This window comes from Artemia franciscana, chromosome 4 (genome assembly GCF_032884065.1).
Source record: "Artemia franciscana chromosome 4, ASM3288406v1, whole genome shotgun sequence".
Classification (NCBI taxonomy): Eukaryota; Metazoa; Arthropoda; class Branchiopoda; order Anostraca; family Artemiidae; genus Artemia; species Artemia franciscana.
Window position 1 is genome coordinate 41,381,396 of NC_088866.1, and position 20,764 is coordinate 41,402,159.

The window sequence follows — 20,764 nt, forward strand, 5'->3', positions numbered from 1 at the left end:
TATAATGAATACGGCAGAATATGGCTATTTAAAATATGCAAGGCTGTTAGGATAACATTTCTTAGGTTTAAATGTAGAAATAAATAACTAATATGATTTTACTCCCATATTATACTAAATTTGCTTTATTTATTTTATCTAATTTTTTTTTTTTTTTTTTTTTTTTTTTTAAATAGATGCCTAAAATCAGATACTGTCAGACACAATTACTGAGGTATTACCCCAGGCACAAATTAACGAAATTGATAAACTGGACAGTTAACTAAACTGACGAACTCTAGATGAAGGGGCGGTGCCTTTTTTAAGCCCAGGAAAATCACAATCATTAAAAAAAAAAAGTTACTGCGTTTTACAATACAGCATCACACATACAAAATTCCACAAGATCGTTGGGCCAGGACTAAGGGGGAGAAGGAACATTTGTCTGCAAAATTTTATCCAGCAAAACTTTAAACAGCTTTTGTGAGTGTGTGCTTTTTTTACTTCAAACCAACATAATTTCTTTATTTTCTTAGTTTTAGAAAGTTTTCCTAAAAGTATGGATAATTACCGGTTGCCATCATGAAAAACAGAAAAGCCTAAGCCTTAGGGAATTCGCAGCGGAGTCTAACAATACTAAAGAAAATACTGAGCAACAAAAGTTAATATACATGTATATTGTTAGGAAAATGGGTGTGCAAATAAAAAGTTAAGGAATTTAAAATAGTCAAAGAAGAAAAAGGAAAGAAAAGAATTGTATAATAATCAAAGGAAAAAAAGAAGAAAGTGAAACTCTATAAGATGTAGTTTGTTCCATGTTATTACCATTAAAGTCTTTGCTGACCTAGAAGGAAAAGTCAGCACTTCAATTCCTCTAAAGGAAAATTATGCCAATCACCAAGCTGTTACACATTAACGCAAAGAACACTAATTCAATATTATTTCCGAACTCGAGATATTTTCCGATGTTTTTGTGGGGATGGTCGTAGAATCCCCTCAGCCTACAAATATTTTTCTTTTTCAGTTTGTTCACTCTTTGCACCAATCATTAAAATTGGTGCAAATATAATAGTATATTTGTATATAGTAATTTTGCGTAATTTTGCCATATTTATTTATTTATTTTATTTATTATATCTATCACTTTATTTACTCTATCAATTTTTATTTCTTTCTTTTTTTTTAAAAAAAAATAGATGTCTAAAATCAGGTACTGTCCAATTACTTTTAACATCTTCACTGCTGCCATCCTTTTTACTAATATTACAACCAAGGTAAGTGAAGCTGTCTACAAATGTTTTTCTTTTTCAGTTTATTCATTCTGCACCAATCATTAAGATCTGCTTTGCATTTAAACAAGCACCTAAGACACTGTCTAAAGCATTATTAGCATCAAGCATTTAAAAAAGCATAAGCCGTTGCTCAAAGCAATTGGGGGTAGAAACATTGAAGCCCTTCATCTAAACAAATTAAAAATAAAAGCAAAGTAAAAGAGAATTAGGGGTAGGTAGGGCGAGGGATTTCAGGGAAGACAAGAGGGATAAAGAAAGAGGAAACAAAGAGGAATTTAAAGGCAGTAAGAAAAGAGGGGAAGATCAAGAAACATGGGAAATCACATTATGGGTCAAATGGTTCTGATAAGCTTTTGTGTCATCTTTCTTTGTTGTACCAAATGGTTTTTTGCTGCGGTATAGTTCCAGATTCTTTTTGTGTTGGTCTTATTTCACCGATTCTAGAAAAGGGAAAGGATCCGTCTGAATGCTCATCGTATCGAACTACAACTGTTTCAAGCGTTTTTGTGAAGGTGTTTTATTTACTTATAATTAATAACCTACGTTCTATCTGTTACATACCTCCTCGCCAGTTTGGCTTCCAGCCTAAGCTTGGTTGCTTCCATGCTCTAAAATGTCTGTGCAATTTGTTGATTGATGCAGATGCAGCCGGTGGTACTCTAGCGCTTGGAACATACGATGTTAGTAAAGCATTTGATTCGTTGTTGCATCTCCAAGCAATGAATGAGCTTTTGAACCATGGTGTATTGCTAGACTTAGTTAGACCTCTTTTGTACATGTACCGCTATACAAAAGCAAAAATACGTAAACCTGGAAGCAATTTGCTGACTGATGGGTATATACCAATTCATGTCGGGGTTTAAGCAAGGTGCAATTACTTCTCCCACGGTTTCTGGATAATGCATCGCTTCCAGCTCAGTACCAACTATCGTCGTGTTGTATATATAAAGATACTGATTTGTATGATTTGTTATTCAGACAACGGTTTTAATATTAGTAGGACTATCAGTGGGCTAGAAAAATGTTTTTTGGAGATATGTAAAAACTACAGTATATTGGACTTCCCTAAATGCTGAAAAATGTGATGTTTTAATCTTTAATGAAATAGATACGACTAGATCGGATAATAAATCTATAGATCTGAATGGTACAGAAGTAAAGCCTTGTGTTAAGTTGAAATACCTTGGCCTTCCTATTGGAAAAAATCTGAAGAAAACTAGGCTATTGATGCTAGAAACTATGGAAACGAAAATCCGTCATACATATGGTACAATTGTTAGTTCTTAGTTTCATCTGAATAGAGCCCATCTTGCGAGAATTTACAATAGTGTCGTCCTGCCACATATTCTGTATTTAGTACCGTTTTACCCTATATTTAGCGAATCTGACCATCTTAGGATGAAACGCGTTTTCTTCAAATTTGTCAAGTTTCTGTTCCGAGTTTCTCCGTGGACCCGCAACTCCTATTTAATGAAAAAATATAGCTTGTCTGACCCGTGTGCTAAGTTAGCTGATCTGAATGTACACATGTGCAATAAGCAAACCGGCCATGAATGGCAAAATGTTGTTTTTTGACGTGAAATTATTTTTGTTTGTATTTTACAATGTAATTACGATATGTTGTTGTTTCTATCTTCTTTTTTTTCCTTTTTTTCAATGTACTCCATCACTTCTGTATTTTGTATGATGTGTTATAAATAAATACTTGCATACATACATTATAACCTGATGACAGAAACCACCGCATAAAAAGGAAAAGGCTTGAAAGACCTAAAGAAAACTTAGGTGATGATAAGATATTTAATTTCAAAAATTGACTATCACAAGCCCCGAAGGATCGAATTCGCATTTCGGAGTCATAAAACTATAAAATGAAAAAAAATCATAAAAATAGTATGAAAACCAAAAACTGGCTAAACAATGTCAAAAACAACAGAATCAGAAAGGCAAAACCATTCAATAGTAAAAAAAAAAAAAAAAAAAACAGGAGCCAAGAGCTCATATGGCACTTGTGACGAGGTTGGAGCCTAAAAGTAGACTCGGTACTAGAGTTATCGTTTTTACATCGATTTTACAGTAATCAATCATATCTGAATTGAAAATAGAGCATCTGAGATCTCAAGTTTCGTTAAATCCCATCACCCATTCGTAAGATAAACATACCTCAATTTTCACGATTTTCACTCCCTTCAGCCTCCCCCCCCCCCCTCAGATGGTGGAATAGGGGAAAGGACGATTATCAAGTCAATTTGTGCCTGTCCCAGACACGTCTACCAATTTTCATCATCCTAGCACGTCAAGATGTACCAAACTCGCCAAAGCACTGGGAATCCCCCCAACTCCCCCAAAGATATCGGATCCGGTTCGGTTATGTCAATCACATATCTAGGACTTTTGCTTATTCTTTCCATCAAGTTTCATTCCGATCTCTCAACTCTAATCGGTTTCCAAAATTTCCGGTTTCTACCTGAAACTCCTCCCAATGCGACCGGATTATGTCCAGTATGTCAATCACGTATCTAGGACTAGTGCTCATTCTTCCAAACCAAGTTTAATCCCAATCTGTCCACTCTGATCCGGTCGGGATTTAAAATAAGAGCTTTGAGACACGAGGTCTTTCTAAATATCAAATTTCATTTAGATTCAATCACCCCCTCGCAAGTAAAAAATACCTCATTTTTTCTAATTTTTCCGAATTAACCGTCCTTCCACTCCCTTCCCCTCCCCCCCCCAGATGGTCGAATCGGGGAAACATCTATTTCTAATTTAATCTGGTCTAGTCCCTGATACGCCCGCCAACTTTAACTGTCCTTGCTTATCTGGAAGTGCCCGAACTAGCAAAACCAGGAAACAGGATTAGGCCCCCCCCAACTCCTTCAAGAGAGGGGATCTAGTTCGGCTAGGACTAGTGCTTATTCTTCCCACCAAGTTTCATCTCGATCTCTCTACTCTAAGAGTTTTCCAAGATTTCTGGTCCCCCCCCCAACTCCACACAACGACACTGGATCCGGCTGGGATTCAAAATAAGAGATCTTGAGTTACGAGGTCCTTCTAAATATCAAATTTAATTAAGATCTGATCACTCCTTCGTAAGTTAAAAATACTTCAATCTTTCTAATTTTCAGAATTAACCCTCCCCCCACTCTCTCAAAGAGAACGGATCCGTTCCGGTTATATCAATCGCGTATCTAGGACTTGTGATTATTTTTTCCATCCAATTTCATCCCAATCCCTCCACTCTAAACGTTTTCCAAGATTTCAGGTTTCCCCTCCAACTGTCACCGGTTCTGATCGAGATTTAAAATTAGAGCTCTGAGACACAATATCCTTCCAAATATCAAATTTAATCAATCCATTCGCCCATTCGTAAGTTAAAAATACCTCATTTTTTCTAATTTTTTCAAATTAAACGTCCAGATGGTCCAATCGGAAAAACGACTGTTTCTAATTTAATCTGGTCTGGTCCCTGATATGCCTGCCAAATTTCATCGTCCTAGCTTATCTGAAACTGCCCAAACTAGCAAAACCGGGACAGACTGACTGACAGACAGACAGACCGACAGAAATTACGATTGCTATATGGCACTTGGTAAATACCAAGTGCCATAAAAAAGCAACAAAATGTCAGAAAGTTAAAAAGGTAAAAACTAAAATAAAACTAAAAAAGAGTGAGATACAATTAGTGTTAAAAACATTTAAAAGAGAACATATAAACAAGAAGGAGGGAACATAAGAATCAAAACGAACATACAACTCGGGTATTGCCAGTACCAAAGAAAAAAAGAAGGAAAAATTGCCATTTATTTTATCAGTAATAAAGTGGGCAAAGGTTTTTTTATAGCTGGAGGTTAAGCAACGGATGGAGGACAAGATAGGAACGGGTTCAGAAACAGTACGTGGCAAGCGGAGTCGGGATTGGGAGTGTCTTTTGGGGAAAAGGTTTTCTGTGCGAAGGTTTATAACTACATTTTTTTGCAAAACGGATGAACAACGTTCCTTTCTTGAGCTCAAGAGTTTCCAGCTTGACCTTTTTTAGAAGGGGCGAGCATAGTACCATAGCTTCTTTAAAAATTATTCTCATGACTCTTTTCCGAATGGATTCATTTTTTTCTGATTCATCACATAAGATACCACAATGGCGAACTGGACAAGTATATTCAAGATGCGGGCAGACAAAGGAAACATAGATCCTTAAAGAATGGGAAGGGGGGGGGTAAATTTATTCAAGAGCTTAAAGAGAGACACGGCTGTATTTGCTTTATGGACAATATTTTAACGTGGATCCTACTTTAAATTAGAGGAAATTGTAACCCCAAGTAATTTAAGGGAAGACACAGAAATATCTGGGAAAGAGGGTTGAGGAAAAGGGGTGGGTTTTAAGGAAACTTATTGGTATTATCATAGATTTATAGGGGTTTACTCTCATGTCTAAGACCGCAGCGTCACCTGCAATATCATTGAGGATGCTCAAAGGGCTGCTTACTAAGTTTCAGTAGCATGTTTCAATTGGCACTGTCTGGAATAAAACTTTAAAGTCAGATAAAAGACTATGTGGGACTGTGGGAATATCAAAAGCAGAGGAAGTGGACGTAATAGTGACCACAAATAGCAATGGAAAGAAGAGCAGGATATGCATACAAGCACAGATTTGTTGAAGGACAGAAAAAAAGCATTTTGTACTATCATCATTTTTAGTAGTTGTACATAAACTGCAAGAATTAAAAACTCACAAATTCATTTAATTTTTAAAACTTAACACTTTTAGTGTGTAGTGAAAGCATCTGATGTAGCATATACTTTGAAGGGCGATTAAAGTTATAAAAAAAAATTAAACAAACCCCCCAATTTGAAGAATATGTGATAAACAAAACAAAGAATAGTGGCTGGCAATTGTTAGGTAACTAAATTAAAAATAACAGTTACCTTCACAATTTTGGTTCTTTTGTTTCACATCCTAGTAGAAGTAAATGAATGGAGAGATTAGAGGAAGGGAGCCAAGGGGATCTGACTGTGCACCTTTTAGTCTCATCAAGAGCTCTTCGGCTGACTAAAAACAAAAAAAAAATGTTACAGAAAAAGCTGTGAATAAACTGAGCAAAATCATCATTATATACAAAACAGACCTGTCAACATAGGATATACATATGGGCTTAGGAAACCAGACATGGCTCTACAAAGCATTAACAGTATCTTGATAAATATTAGAATAAATATTTGTTCTTTTCTGCAAGTCCTCCAATTGAATGCATCACAGAGATCATGATTCTTACTGATAAGTGTCAGGCATGGGGGGGGATGTATATGCTTGATATTTTTTACAAGCAAGATTATCAATAGCAGCGAGCTGGGCAGTCAGTTTTTTACGCCTAAATTTTCCTTGGGAGTTTTGTATAGAAATTACCAAAGCAAAAAAAATTGGCTGTGTTTTATGAGTAAGTCTACCGGGACAAAAAGTAGGGCATAATACCAATACCAAAAAGGGCATAATACCAAAAAGTAGGTATTGATAAATCAAAAAATTAATAAATCAACAGAGACATGTTCAAGACAACAACCTCAGGAAGATCATTCCAAAAAAAAATTGACCATAAATGAATATGCTCCTCAGGTGCTTGTTCCTTGACATATCCCTGGGAATAATTGGACTGTTTGATATGCCTTTGTTTTTATTTTGCCAATAAGACATGAATGATAATGTTGGAATCATTGTCAGAAGGAAGTGAATTGACAGAGTTCTAGAAAATGGCCCCTACTGTTAAGAGGCCTGAATGAGTCACGGGTAGCAGTAAATGGTAGAAGGATTTTGTAGCAAAGAGTGACCCCCCCCCCTTCTTGAGCAAGAAGTTTTCGTCCGATTGTTGTGACCTTTTCAATGGATCAATGGAGATATGAATTCCCAAGAGACAAAAATTGTCTACTTTCTGTACTGTTTTAATTTTGAAGATGAGGCTAGGGTATAAGCATGGCACGTTTAATTAGGGGTGAGTGGTTCCTATGTTTTAATACATTGAAATAGGCCATTGAGACATCAGAACACTTTTATATTTCAGAACATCTAACTGTAAGAACAATGAGGCTTTTGAAAGGTCTTTTATTTTTGGTATGGCAGTTGTTGCAGCATCATCAAGAGTAATCCAGAGGGGCTTTAGGGTTGTCTACCAGGTCATTCAAGTAGATAAGAAAAACTAAAGCTCGAACTACCATCCTGGAGCTTATTCTTTAACCCCCCCCCTAAATTCTTAACTCAGATAAATTGTTCCTTATAATGTTGGTTCATCACAGTGAAGGATTGGTCTGAGAAGGATGGCCAAAAAGAATGTTTTTTCTTTACTTAACAGTCCTACTGTTCTCAGAATCCTTCTAAACAATAGAATACAGCGCCAGATTAGACATTTTACAGAAGTAGCAAATGCTGTTTCAAAATACCCGAAATCTACCTGACTGAATTTATCCGCAAAATAATTCATCCTCAATAACCTTAATTACATTTAGTTACAGAGCATTTATTCATGGCAGATGGTCATTGTTCTCTTAACTGGTGTTCCCAAGGTGAAAAATTAATGACCATGCATACAGAACTGAATTATTCTGTCAAATATGAGTTCTAAAGTATTTCTATTATTTTTCAGGAAAAACACACCACTGAGTAATTCAATACCTGGATGAGTCATGTTACTGTCTCTTTTTTCAGTTGGGGGTAAGTGAATAAGAGAAAATAAGGGTCAAAATCCAAAATTTGTCCCCCAAAATATCAATTACCACTAAGTGAGCTTTTTTTAACTGAAGTTAGAACAGATTTACGCCCACTTTGGTTGTAAATCAAAAGAATTGTCCTACTGAATAAATCTTCATGAGTCTAATCTTGGCTAGGAGGTTGATAATGATCAAATGAATCAGTAGACTATCTTGGAAAAACATTCTAAGATGCAATTGTTTTTTTCTGGGAGAAAACTCAAGAGCAATAAATTTCTCAGCACACTAGATTTCTCAGTGCTAGACGTCCCTCAACCCAAAAAATTCCCCCTGGAATATGGGATTAAGGGTTGAAGTTAGACGCAATGCTATAGCGTTCACCTATACTAAAGAGCCAAAAGACTTCAATGCAATATTTCTTTCCTGGAGGCACTTCATACGTAAGCAGTGGTCATAAAAACTTTGGATGGGGTTCATTTGGTTGCAAATTAAATGAACTAGTGTCCGTTTTAAGAGTCAAAAGTGATTGAGGGCTTCCCCGTCCCCTACAAAATTTTACCCATAATCCCCCTCTCCTAAGCCCATTTTACCCCTAACGAATCCAATTAAATTTTCTAGATAGCCATTTTTCTCAAAATAGTTCAATGATCAAATTACCATACCTCCAGAACTGACATCCCTGTACCAGCATTCAGTGCAAGGGTTATAACTTATGGAAGTTACCCATTGTTAAGGTATAAGTTGTTATGGAAAGGGTGTTCATACAAACTTCGGAGAGGGCTCATTCAATTGGAAATTGAATATTACATAGTCATTTTTGAGATTCAGAAGTGATTAGAGGGCAACCAACCCCACGCCTTTTTTCCCAAAATATATCCAAGCAAAATTTTGAGATAGCCATCTTATTATCTTATTATAGCCATCATATAAAATTCTATCAGTGATAGTGATAATCGTTTTCATTTCCGTTCATTTTTTTTCTTTTTCTTGTTGGAGTTTAGAATATTTTTTGTTTTTTCGTTATCCCTCTTCTGTATATTTCCTTACCGTCAAATGCGGTCTGTACTATATTATGAATGGCTGTTCAAGTAAATAATGATATGCAGCAGTCCCGTTTGGACTTGTTGCAAAGTTCGCCGTTTCGTATTGAAGATGTTTTGTCGTTATCGGTAGCGAAGGATTTTGTGGGTCATCCATTTAAGCCGCTGCGGAGTAGCAAATATATTCGGTTAAGTGATATTGAAATGCCTGGACAATCTGAGTCTTTGACTGTGGCTCAGTGGAATTGTCATCTGAATTCTAACCACCATGAGGTCGCCCGTCTGCTAGATCTTTATAAAAATAAGGTAGAAATATTAGGGATTTGCGAGTCGTTCGTAACCGATGACACTTTCCTCTCGTCACATTTTTTTCCAGGCTATAAACTTGTATCAAAATCAAGGAGTTCAATGAGAGGAGGAGGTTTGACTTTTCTGCTAGCAAATTCTTTGGATTACGTAATTCGAGATGATTTAACTCTCTGGAATGAAGGTAAGCTCGAAACTTTATCAATAGAAATAGAGTTAGAGAAAAATAGAAAGTTCATCATTTCTTTGGTTTACCGGCCGCCCAGCGCAAACCCAGATGATTTTTTTGGAGAATTCGATGGATTTCTTCAAAGAATGTCAAGTACTAAACTCCAATGTATTTTTTTAGGCGATTTTAACTTTGATCTTTTAAATCTAGAAGGAGTAAACCTTGATTTTTTTAACCTTATGCTTTCACATAACCTTTATCCCGCAGTTTCAATCCCAACTAGGATAACAGATCATTCGGCAACTCTGATTGACAATATCTTCCTTTCTTCGGATGCAATTGTGGAGTGCTGTGCTGACGTTGTCTTACACCCTGGGTCGGACCATCTACCATTATTTTGCACCATTAAAAGATTTAGCTGTAAACATAAAACCACTACTAAGTTTCAATTCAGAATGATGAAAGCTGAAAATCTCAGGAAATTTAAAGAAGAAATCAGCACAGTATCATGGCAAGAAGTCATGGCGGAGAAAGAAGACCCCTCGACTGCTTTTGATAAATTTATGAGTATTTTGTCTCCCATCTATGATCAGTGTTGCCCATTAAAAACTGCAACTAAGAAGAAAAACCAACCGCGGAAGCCATGGATTACGGAAGAGATACTGGAAATGATGAAGAAGAGAGACCAACTATTCTCAGATTATCTCAATTGTGAGAGTGATGACAGTTGGGAAGAGTACAGAAAGGCAAGAAATAGGGTGAATTCTGCACGTCGAGCTGCAATGAGGGAGTATTTCGGAGAGAAATTAAAATCGCAGAAAGGAAACATTAGAGGGACCTGGCTGACTATTAAAAGCGTTCTCGGCAATGGTAAGGATTCAGCATCAACTGAACAGTTAGCCATAGGTGAACGAATTGTGAGTGGGAGGCAAGAAGTTAGTGAAGAGTTTTGTAAGTTTTTTACCAAAATAGGATCGCAAATAAACCAAGAGGCAAAAGATCAAAGCGGACAGCTAGATACTGAGGAGTTTGACGATAACCGTGGTCTTCATCACTCATTTTACTTTACCGAATGTACTATGGATGACATTACCCAAGCAGTGAAATCGATCAAATCTAATGCAGCTGGTGTTGATGGCCTAAACATTAAAGCATTTAAAGCAGTTGCTGCGTATCTCTTACCTGTGATATTATATCTAGTCAATTTATCTATTCAAAAAGGTGTGTTTCCTGACGAACTAAAGCGGGCAAAAGTTATACCCCTCCATAAAGGAGGCGATAAAAGAGATATTTCGAACTGGAGACCAATATCCATTCTACCGCTCTTCTCAAAAATTTATGAAAAAGTAGTGTATAAGAAAATATACGAGTACATGAATTCGCTTGGGTTTTTGTCAGATTTGCAGTTTGGTTTTAGAAAAGGTCATTCTACAGTGCATGCCGTTCATCACCTTTTAGATTGTGTAAATAGTGCGTTAGAAAATAATTTGATCCCTCTAACTATTTTTATTGATTTGAAGAAGGCGTTTGACACTGTGGATTTTGAAGTTCTACTGAAAAGACTGCGGAACCTTGGAATTAAAGATACAGCATTAAGTTGGTTTCGGTCTTATCTGTGTGGAAGATCAATGAAGGTGGTGATGAGTGATATATCTAGTGCAGCTATGCCTATAAATTGTGGTGTTCCCCAAGGATCAGTCCTTGGCCCGTTACTCTTCTTGGTATATGTGGATATTCTTCGATTTTATCTAAATAATTCAGTTTTAACCTCTTTCGCCGATGATACAGCTATCACAGTGTTTGCCCGGACTTCAAAAGAGGTTGTGCAAAAAGCGAACCACGTCCTTAGTCGGCTTCATGTTTTTACAGCTCTAAGCTCACTTTCAGTAAATCCAAGAAAAACAAATTTTATGGTGTTTAGTAGAACTGGTGTACCTGAACTTCTTGAAAATGTGCTTTATAACGGTGTTGGCATAACACAGGTTTCTTTTTGTAAATATCTCGGATTTTATATTGATTGTAATTTGTCTTGGAAGAAGCATGGTGAAATAGTGTCAGCAAAAGCAGCTAGAGGATTGGGAGTGATGAGGAGGCTGAAAAAAGTGTTCCCGGTAGCAGTTGTCAAATTGTTATACAGTGCTATTGTGCACCCCTACATCACGTACGGTTGTTCTGTTTGGGCAAGCAATTTCGTGATGAATTATAAAAGAACTCAAATATTACAAAACAAAGCACTGCGTCTGATAGGAGAATTTCAAAACTGTCAGAATACTGCAGAGTGTTTTAGAAAGAACGATATTTTGAACATAGGCGAGCTACGCGATTACCAGCTAGCGATTTTTGTTTTTCAAAGTGTAAATAAGGTAAGCCCTGAGTACTTTCATGATTTTTTTAAAACTAACTCGTTTTATCACCCTTATTTTACCCGAAATTCGGAGGATTTGACTCACGAGAGAAGAAATACAACGAGAGCAGGATTTGTTCTCAGGAACATAGGTGTCAGCGTCTGGAATGACCTTCCAGAATTGGTCAGAGCGGCAGTAAGTCTGGCATCATTCAAGAGAATGGTTAAATTCCATTTTTTAAAAAGGAGAGCGTGATAAGAGGAAAGAGTATTTATTTATTTAGTATTTAATATTAATTATTTAGTTTTTTTTTACCCCCCCCCCCCAAGGATTTTTTTTTTCTTCAAAATCATTTGAGGAAATGATTTAGCAGATCATGGTGGTTAGAATTGCGGCCACAGTCAGGACTCTTCTGTCTTAAGAGTGGCCGTTAATGGTAAATTCTTTGTTTAATTTATACGTTTTTGATGAAAATAAAAAATGTCTATGTCTATGTCTATTCAAAGAAGTCGAAAAGTCAAATAACTATACTTCCAGGGATAACAAAGACCCCCACAGCCCCTTGGGAAAGTGTTGTACACTATATAGGTTAACGAATGTTTATATATGATGTTGATTATTGGAAAAGCTGCAAGTTTGATTTTGAGTATCCAACACAGTTAATGGTATGAAGGTAAAAACTTTTAGAAAATACTGATGGGGACAGCAAACAAACTCACAACACACTATATGCAGGAGGTCTGACAAAACAGTACCTTAATTGCCTTAATTCGCACTTTGGAGCAAGATAAGGTCCATTCTATAACCATATGCTGGGCCCATTGGCCCTGCAAATCACAATAATTGCGTATATCTTTCTTGTATGATAGTTCCAATACTTTCAAATATTTGTTTTGTTTTTTTAATTTTTGTATCCCTCCCACTTTCCTAAGGAATGTAGATCCCTCACTAATTTTTCTTTTGAAAAATGGGTCATATTTCATAAAAGGGCAAACCGGGCAAACTACAAGAAATCAAGCAGAGCCTAATCTTTTTACAATTGCTATTCTGTAATGACCATCAGTCTTGTTTTAAACTACAATAGTCAAACCCGACTTCATTTCAAGACATAAAAAAAATAATAGAGAAAAGGAACTAGAGGAGAGGATTGCTAACAACAAAAAATTGGATTAAAAGAAATTTTTAAGTGTGTAAATGCCACACTTAGAAGAGAAACATCTACTCTCATTCACAAGAATGGTACTTCAATAGCATCACAACTAGTCAAAGCTAATTTACTCGCTCAGTCTTCAGCCACACTTTCAAACCAAGACAGCTAACTACTATCCTAGTGCAAGAAAGGACAAACTTAGAACTAACCCTCACTGAGATAAAAAGTCAACTTCAAAAGCTACATAACTACAAATCAAAAGCCCCAAATGAAGCTGATGGAATTCTGCTTAAAGAATGCCCAAGGTACTGGACAGATGCACCACTAGACAACTTTCAAAATTCCATCAATGAAGGATAGCTACCAAAGCAATGGTCCAAAGCTATTATAGTACCTATTCATGAAAAAGGAGAAAAGGCACAATTAGAAAACTATTCTCCAGTGTACCTTAGTTCATTAACCTACAAACTGATGGATGTATACAATAGGAACATATTTCTCCATCAATTTCCCTGTTAAAGGAGCTGTTCCAAGGGTTGGTAGTGCCCAGGGAAAAATTAATTACAGCACCCTCCTTCCAGCCTCAAATATAAAAAAATATATAAATCAAAAATTTGATCAAAGGGGGCAAGTCCCATCTCCAGTGACCTTTTCTTCCTGCCAAGGCACCTAGGGAAGCAACCCTCCTTACCCCCCTTGTAAAGAGGGACTGTGATAGAGGAAGAGCATGCTCAGCCATTTTGACCTCAGGCGGCTTGGTGGTGTAGTGGTATAGTTAAAAATAAAACATAAAGTTTGTAAAACACAGCTATGTTTAAAAATGAATATACCAGCACCTAATTAAGACATAACAAGAAATATGTGCGAAATTCAAACCTTTTAAATGGTCTTTAACATATTATACATCATATACACTTTTGGAAAAACATAGTGTTTACACTAATTTGTTTAAAAGAATGTTTATAGAGCCTACCCTTTTAAAGTTCTGAAAATATATAAGTTGTTGATTGATGTGAATTCAAAAAACATGCAGAATTTTAACTTGGCAATCTGAGGAATTTTTAAGTTATATTCAAATAAGGACTGAGGGATCACTGATTTTTGGAAATCAAATACCATACATGAGATGATGTGTCCAAGCATGGCAAAAGTGTGTTGTTTCCATAATATAATGAAAATAAACAAATCCATTCAGACATTCATACAAAATGACTTGACCTACTTTGGTAAAAATCCAGTCAGGAAATATTTCTTTTATGGCATAAATTTACAGGATGTGTTTCTCTTTTGCCCTTTAATATCCCAAATTTCTAAACTGTGTCATATTTTTAAAAAAAGATCTGGTGAATGTCAAATCCTTGCATGGTGTACCACTTCGATAAGATGCAATGCTCTAGCAATTCCTATAGTAAAGGTCATAAGTCTTATTTTTCAAGAAAAAAGTTCCCATGGAAGGGATGGTCTTACAAACTTAGGAAGGGGATCATTAGAGCAACAACCCTACCCCCCCCCCCAAAAAAAAAAAAAAACCTCTTTACCCCAAATATATAAGATCAAACTTTTTGAGATAGCTATTATGCTCAAAATGGTCAAAACATCAAATAAATAAAACTTCAGGATTGACACAACTCCCCAAAGGTCTAAGGCAAGTGTTGTATTCTAAGTATTGTGAGATCTATGCTTCCTGTAATGGAACTATTTGATACATGTGGTACTCTGATATATACACCAGGTAGTAGAAAGTAGTCAGCCACTTATTAAGTCTAAGTAGGGTGAAAAAGACAAGATACATTTTTCCCAATAGGAGTTGAAATGAAATTTATGCATAATTGAATATCACATGAGCTATTCATTGATGTGAGGTAGCCATTAAAATTATTCAAGTTTAAGCATCAAAATAATCAACTAATTGATTTATCTACCAAAACACTTTTTTAGGATCTACCTATAATCCAATTTTTCAAACTTTATACACATGCAAATACAATCCTAATTTCCTTTTGAGTCTGACTCTTTATTTTTATATATTTTAAATTTATCATTGAGTTTTGGGGGATGGCAATTGTGTTATCACAACAGGGAAAATATAAAGACTAAAAAATGAACATCTCTCAAGATCTTCTTGGTTCTGACTTTGACTTCAAGTTCTTGAAACTAAATCAAAATAAAACACCCCTTAAATGTAAATCAGATAGAAAATCTTTAGAAATCAATTGGGAGATTCTTCAAGGGGAAAGTTCTGCCCCCCCCCCCTATCTCACCCCAAAGTTTCTATAAAAACAAAACCTGAAAGTAATGGGTCTAAATACTAGAAAACATCCCATTACAACTGTGTATACTATCGGAACCTTTATTCTGCTTTTTCAGGCATCTTGACAAATTACTTGTGCTCATCTGGTATTAACTCAGTAAATCTACAGACAAGTTGAAACTTTGCATGTTTTAAAGTCCAATTAACAACATATATATTACTAAAAATAATGTAAAAGTTAATTATTTTTACAAACAAGAAGATAAACCACAAAGAGATATATTATTTATGACTATAAATTTATGATGTAATTCTATGAAAAAGTAGCAATGACATATGAAAAGGGTATAAATAAGGAAATTAGTGGTAGGCTATTACTTTTACTTATTTAACATATTTGTAAAGGTGCAGAGTAGCAACTCACCAGAAGAAAAGATCTTAATAGCAGTAGTACAATTAGATTTCTTATTTTATGTCCCTTTTTAACACAATAGTCATTACCATGACAATGCACCTCATCGTTGTCCCCCCTAATGGACCTATATTTGGCAATAATGATATCTTCCTTTCTTGTATCTGCTGTGTAGACTCAATAATAACCAATTTAACCTGAAATGAGTCCCTTATTGAATATTGGATACAAAATACTATTTTAAAAAGTTTAAAGATGAGAATAATAATGGAAGGAAACATGGTAAATCTGATTAATACTTTGATTCTCCTTATTATTAGATAAGAATGTTATTGTTTTAGTGCCTTCTATTAGTTTAATTTATATTCTAAGGCTATATATAGGCCAATCAGGGGATGGAGGGAGTAGATGTAAATAGTAACAAACATGACTTTAACCATAGAAAAGGCATAAAATTAAAAAGTCTAAAAATTCCTTTATTTTTGTTTTAGGGGAGCCTTCTTCTAGAGATCCACTACCCTGAACCTTTATGAACATGTTTCCTTTAGGAATGGTCAACCAAAGGTTGGCTGCTTCATTTTATTAATGTGTTTTCTGCTGTGAAGTTGCTAATATATGACTGTTATCTGATATGCTTTTAGGGATGAGATATGATTGTTTCAAAGTACTTTTCAGAATTTCTTATTATTCAAAAGAGTCCTGTGGTGGCGCAGTGGATCTGACCTTAGCTTGGTAATACAGGACCTAGAGATCAAATCACGCTGCAGGAACACACTGCAGGGCCAACGCAGGGACCTTAGTAGTCAAGAAGCGTTGTTAATTCTTAAATAATAAATAATAATTATTATTCAAAAGAGCTCCTCTGCTTAAAACTTGTCTTTTAAATATAAAATAAAACAACTATAACCTAGTATACTATTGTAAACTATGCTAAGATATATTTTTTTCAAACATTTGATAAATTTTTCTGGATTCTTTTAAACCTTATAAGTAACACTGCATTTGAGCAGCTATTCAGAAACAAACATGTTAATGAAACAAAATTATTACCAGTAGTCCCTTATTTTATGTTGATTTTCAATACAATGGGTCTAATTGTCACCCTGAGAATGCATTGCATCCCTGTGATAGACTTGAACATATCTCTTAGCTAGAATACAAACAACATTAAAAGAGAATACTAAAACAACAAAATCCTTACTTTATAAAATGTACCATGGTTTAATTAATCATATTATCATGTTTCCTTCTATATTTTAAATAAATTTTTTATCTAGAAATTTAATTGAAACCTACAATTTGAAGCAACTACATGCAAGGTACTGCACTTAGGGCACAATAACCCCCCCCCATCCCTACCAAATAGGGGGTGATCAGTTGGAAGCAGTTGCTGAGGAGAGAGACTTAGGCATCATAGTGGACAAAGATTTAAAATTCCACGGCCACACTCAGGCTACAAAAGCTAATTGAGATCTTGGACTCATTAAGCACTCTTTTGTAACCTCAAAGTCATGTGTGGTTACAAAACTTTATAAATTCCTTGTCTGTCCCCACCTTGAGTTTGGCCTTTCCCCAAAATAAAATGGACACAAGAGCCCTTGAAAGTGTTTAAAGGAGAGCAACCAAACTGGTCTGTGGCTTAAATAATGTCCCTTACATTTGATCATGGCACACACAATTTTCAAATCTGGTCACCTGAACCAGATCTTCAACCCCTCCCTGGCTAACAATTCAAGAGGTCAGTCTAAAGCTTCACCTGCCTGGATGTCAGAGAAGGGAATGATGTGGCTTCTTTTCTATTTGTGTGGCCCCCCCTCTGGAATAGCCTATTCAAGTCTACTATCCAGGCTGAGAATCCCCACTCCTTAAAGGCTGGAGTCAACAGGGACTGGGAAAGGGCTGGGTGGAGGCTGGACTGGGAGGCTAAGCCAACATAATTACATTACTCACTACCAGCAAGAACTACAGCAGGATCTACCACCTTATCTTTGCTGGCAAATGCAATTTAATGTAATTTAAGGAAATCATTTAGACAGACTGTTTTGAAATGTCAAACATTTAGAAAACTTGTTTTAAAAGAAAACAGATGAAATATCACAAGATCATAAATGGTAAATAAATATACTGTTTGAAATTAGACCTAGATAATGGATCATAATGGCAATGGTGGTGGGAGAAGGGATGGGGGGTTGCATTGTAAGGGCAACAACTTTTGTAGCCTAAAAAGGGAGCATAAAATAAGGAACCTATTGTGGACAATTGGCTATTGGGACAACATTGATATGGTGTAAGATTCTACCCAAATAACAGGAATTGCATTTTCAAAACTAAAACTAGAGAAAAATAAACTAATAGTTGAAAATTAAGATAAAATGTTATTTTGTCAAAATTTCAATAGGTGTGGACCTGTCCAGTAGACAAATATCTAAGACATAAAAATAAGAAGAGGGTTAATGTAGTAGCTTGGCAATACCTCCCAAGAGTATGTTTTGGCCCAGGATTCATTCCTAAAACTAACATTTCCCTAACCTAGCCCCTTTCCAAGACAGTGAAAAGTTCTACACTAGAATTTTAACCCAATTATTTTTCTGGATTTCAAAAAATTCAATTAAAATTAAATTACATTCCTAGTAGACAACAAGTAGACTTAGACCTACGGATAGGCCTACTATCCTAGCTGAATTTTATGTCTTGATCAAATTACATCTTTTATATTGCCATAACGTTTCTTTGCTTCTTGAGAAAGATTCTACAGCTCTGTTTGCAAGCTTTCAATTAGCTTAACTGCTACTTCTTTATCTTGAATTTCATTGGTTTTACTTTATTTTATGTGCAGTAGTTTAAATAATGTGATTTCAAATTTATTCTATATGAACTAATCATGACACAACTGCCATCTATTTATATTTATATTTTTACTTAGGTAGCAGATTTGACAATATGATAATATTCATAATATAATGTAATATTATATAATAATATAATATTATAATATGATATATGTAAATATTTGATTTATGAAAAAGGAAAGATTTGGGATAAAAAGACAGCTTGTAAAATAAAATTGGACAGAAGAAACTAATCTGAAATTAGATTACAATCTTCCTACTTTTCATTAGCAATTTCAAGCACTCCAAGATTATTTATTCAACAAGCCCAATTACGTGTCCATAGTGTTTCATGAGACGTGAATGATGCCACCACACGTGGCATTTTGAACGGGTATTCAACAATGAGATCCACAGACCACTGTCTAAGGCATGAAGACCACCTGGTCTCGAAGTTCATTATTAAAGCACAGCCGCTTGGCAATCTAAACATTGCCGTGCAGGTGAAAAGAAAAATCAATGGTAAAAAAAAAGATATAGAGTTCTTTGGAGACTTATATCCTATCGGTCGGCTCTCTGACAGATATTAGCTCTACCAACTCAAGCCTTTACGAAGACCTATTTTTTAGAAATTATGGATATCTGTAGACAGAGAAGCGTCTTGTTTCCTTCAAAATTATGAAATAGGAAAGATACTAAAGCTTAGTAGGATTAATACTTGAAACAATCTGGATTAGTCGTTGGATAACTGCAATTGCTAACCTTATAAAAAACACAAAATAAGTAAGGAGGGGTGATGTCACATATTAGACAATCTTATCAAAAATAGGAAAATTATGTGCAAATAACATAGGGGCAATAATTGCAAAAGGTGACACACCTTCAGGGACTTGTAAACGAGCCGTGTTTACAGCAAAGTGCACGTGATTAATGTTACTATTTGCTTAGTTGCCCATAGCATTTTAGTTCAAAATTTGCCAGATAAGAATTTTTCATTACCTTTTAAGGATTCCATCCGAGGAAGTTGCAAAAAGAGTCTGATAAAGGAGGCTTGAACGCACTCCAAATTTTACAGAAAGATTTTTCTTTGCTTAATTCTTCTTCCTGCTCTTATTACCTTTCTTAGACAGAGGTTTGATTAATGTATGCCTAAAAACTACTAAGTGTTCTTTTAAAAGTAAGTAAGTCCTTTAAAGTAAGTCTCTTTTAGAATGAGAATCATATTCATAATCTTCAGTATCTTATCTCTTGCTAAATAACTACCTTGTTTCAAGACTCATTTATCACGGTATCAATAGTTGATGTCTTTTATTATTTCATCTTCTTGGCGATGTTTGAACTCATTCTGACAGAATAAATCATACTTCAATTCCGAATTGTGAAGCAGATTTTGTATTATCGTCAAAAGTACTTAATACAGCTTTTATATAACTTTTTATTAATACTGGTTGTTTTTACGACAAACCCAACTCGAAGTGGGACTAATTCCTGACTTTTTATTTAGTTTTGTTATCAAAATTTATTGCTTTCTTCCGAAAAAAGGCTATTATGTCGATATTCCTGGAAAGTGCTACAATATCTCTGTCGGCTGTACAGTAAAATATGGCAAAATATCTTTGATTAAATGTACTAACCATACGTTGTGCCTCGTCTTTCCCTTTAAATGAATACCAACTAAGGAAGGAGAAAAATATATTACTTAGTGATATTTTTTTAAAGGAAATCAAATCCGAATAAATTCATGCAACTAGCCATAAATTATTAGACCAGTTTGAATCAAGAAGATCCAATCTAGGATGCAGAAAGTTTCTCCTTACTTCCAAAGACCGAATTCGATGTTAAGAGCTTACTACTGAAATCCAGGATGTTATTGTAAAGAGTAAGGATATAATAATAATTTATTTGTAACCCACTGTACAAGTTTAAGATAGTGGAGTATGAAAGAAAAAGATATAAAGAAAATGCAACATATAAAGAAAATACAACAAAACAACAACTGACAATCATTCAATAAAAAAACCGGATGAGACTATGGTGCGCACCAAGACGGAAACAGGCATCAGCGCCAATATTGGTCTGCAGGTTCTCCAGCGAACACAAAGTTTCGGTAGCTCTGTAGCGATCTACGAGGTGATACCACTAATCATTGTTTAGTTTACATATTGGGCATAGTGTTAACACATACAAAATTTAAGGAATCATATATAGAAGATGTCTAACCATAAAAAAACAAACTTTTGATCGTTTATACCACCAAAGTAATAAATAACAGAATGACAGTGGTATTAATAATGGAAAG

The 20,764-nt window shown here is 35.3% G+C and overlaps 1 protein-coding gene across 8 annotated transcripts in view; it reads right to left on the reverse strand.

Annotated features, from left to right (window-relative positions):
- Positions 1-18,497, reverse strand: part of LOC136026436 (uncharacterized) — a 72,525-nt gene extending 54,028 nt beyond the window's left edge. For 4 of the 8 annotated variants that reach the window (XM_065703029.1, XM_065703024.1, XM_065703031.1 and 1 more), the window contains exons 1-2: positions 18,342-18,497; positions 6,195-6,318 (exon numbers count right to left, since the gene is read on the reverse strand). The gene's annotated coding sequence lies outside the window, so the exon portion shown is untranslated. Of the gene's footprint in view, positions 1-6,194; positions 6,319-12,579; positions 14,436-16,687; positions 16,788-18,260 lie in introns of those variants that run through there. The other 4 variants (XM_065703026.1, XR_010617287.1, XM_065703025.1 and 1 more) reach the window with 4 other exon arrangements.
- Positions 18,498-20,764: the final 2,267 nt, after the last annotated feature.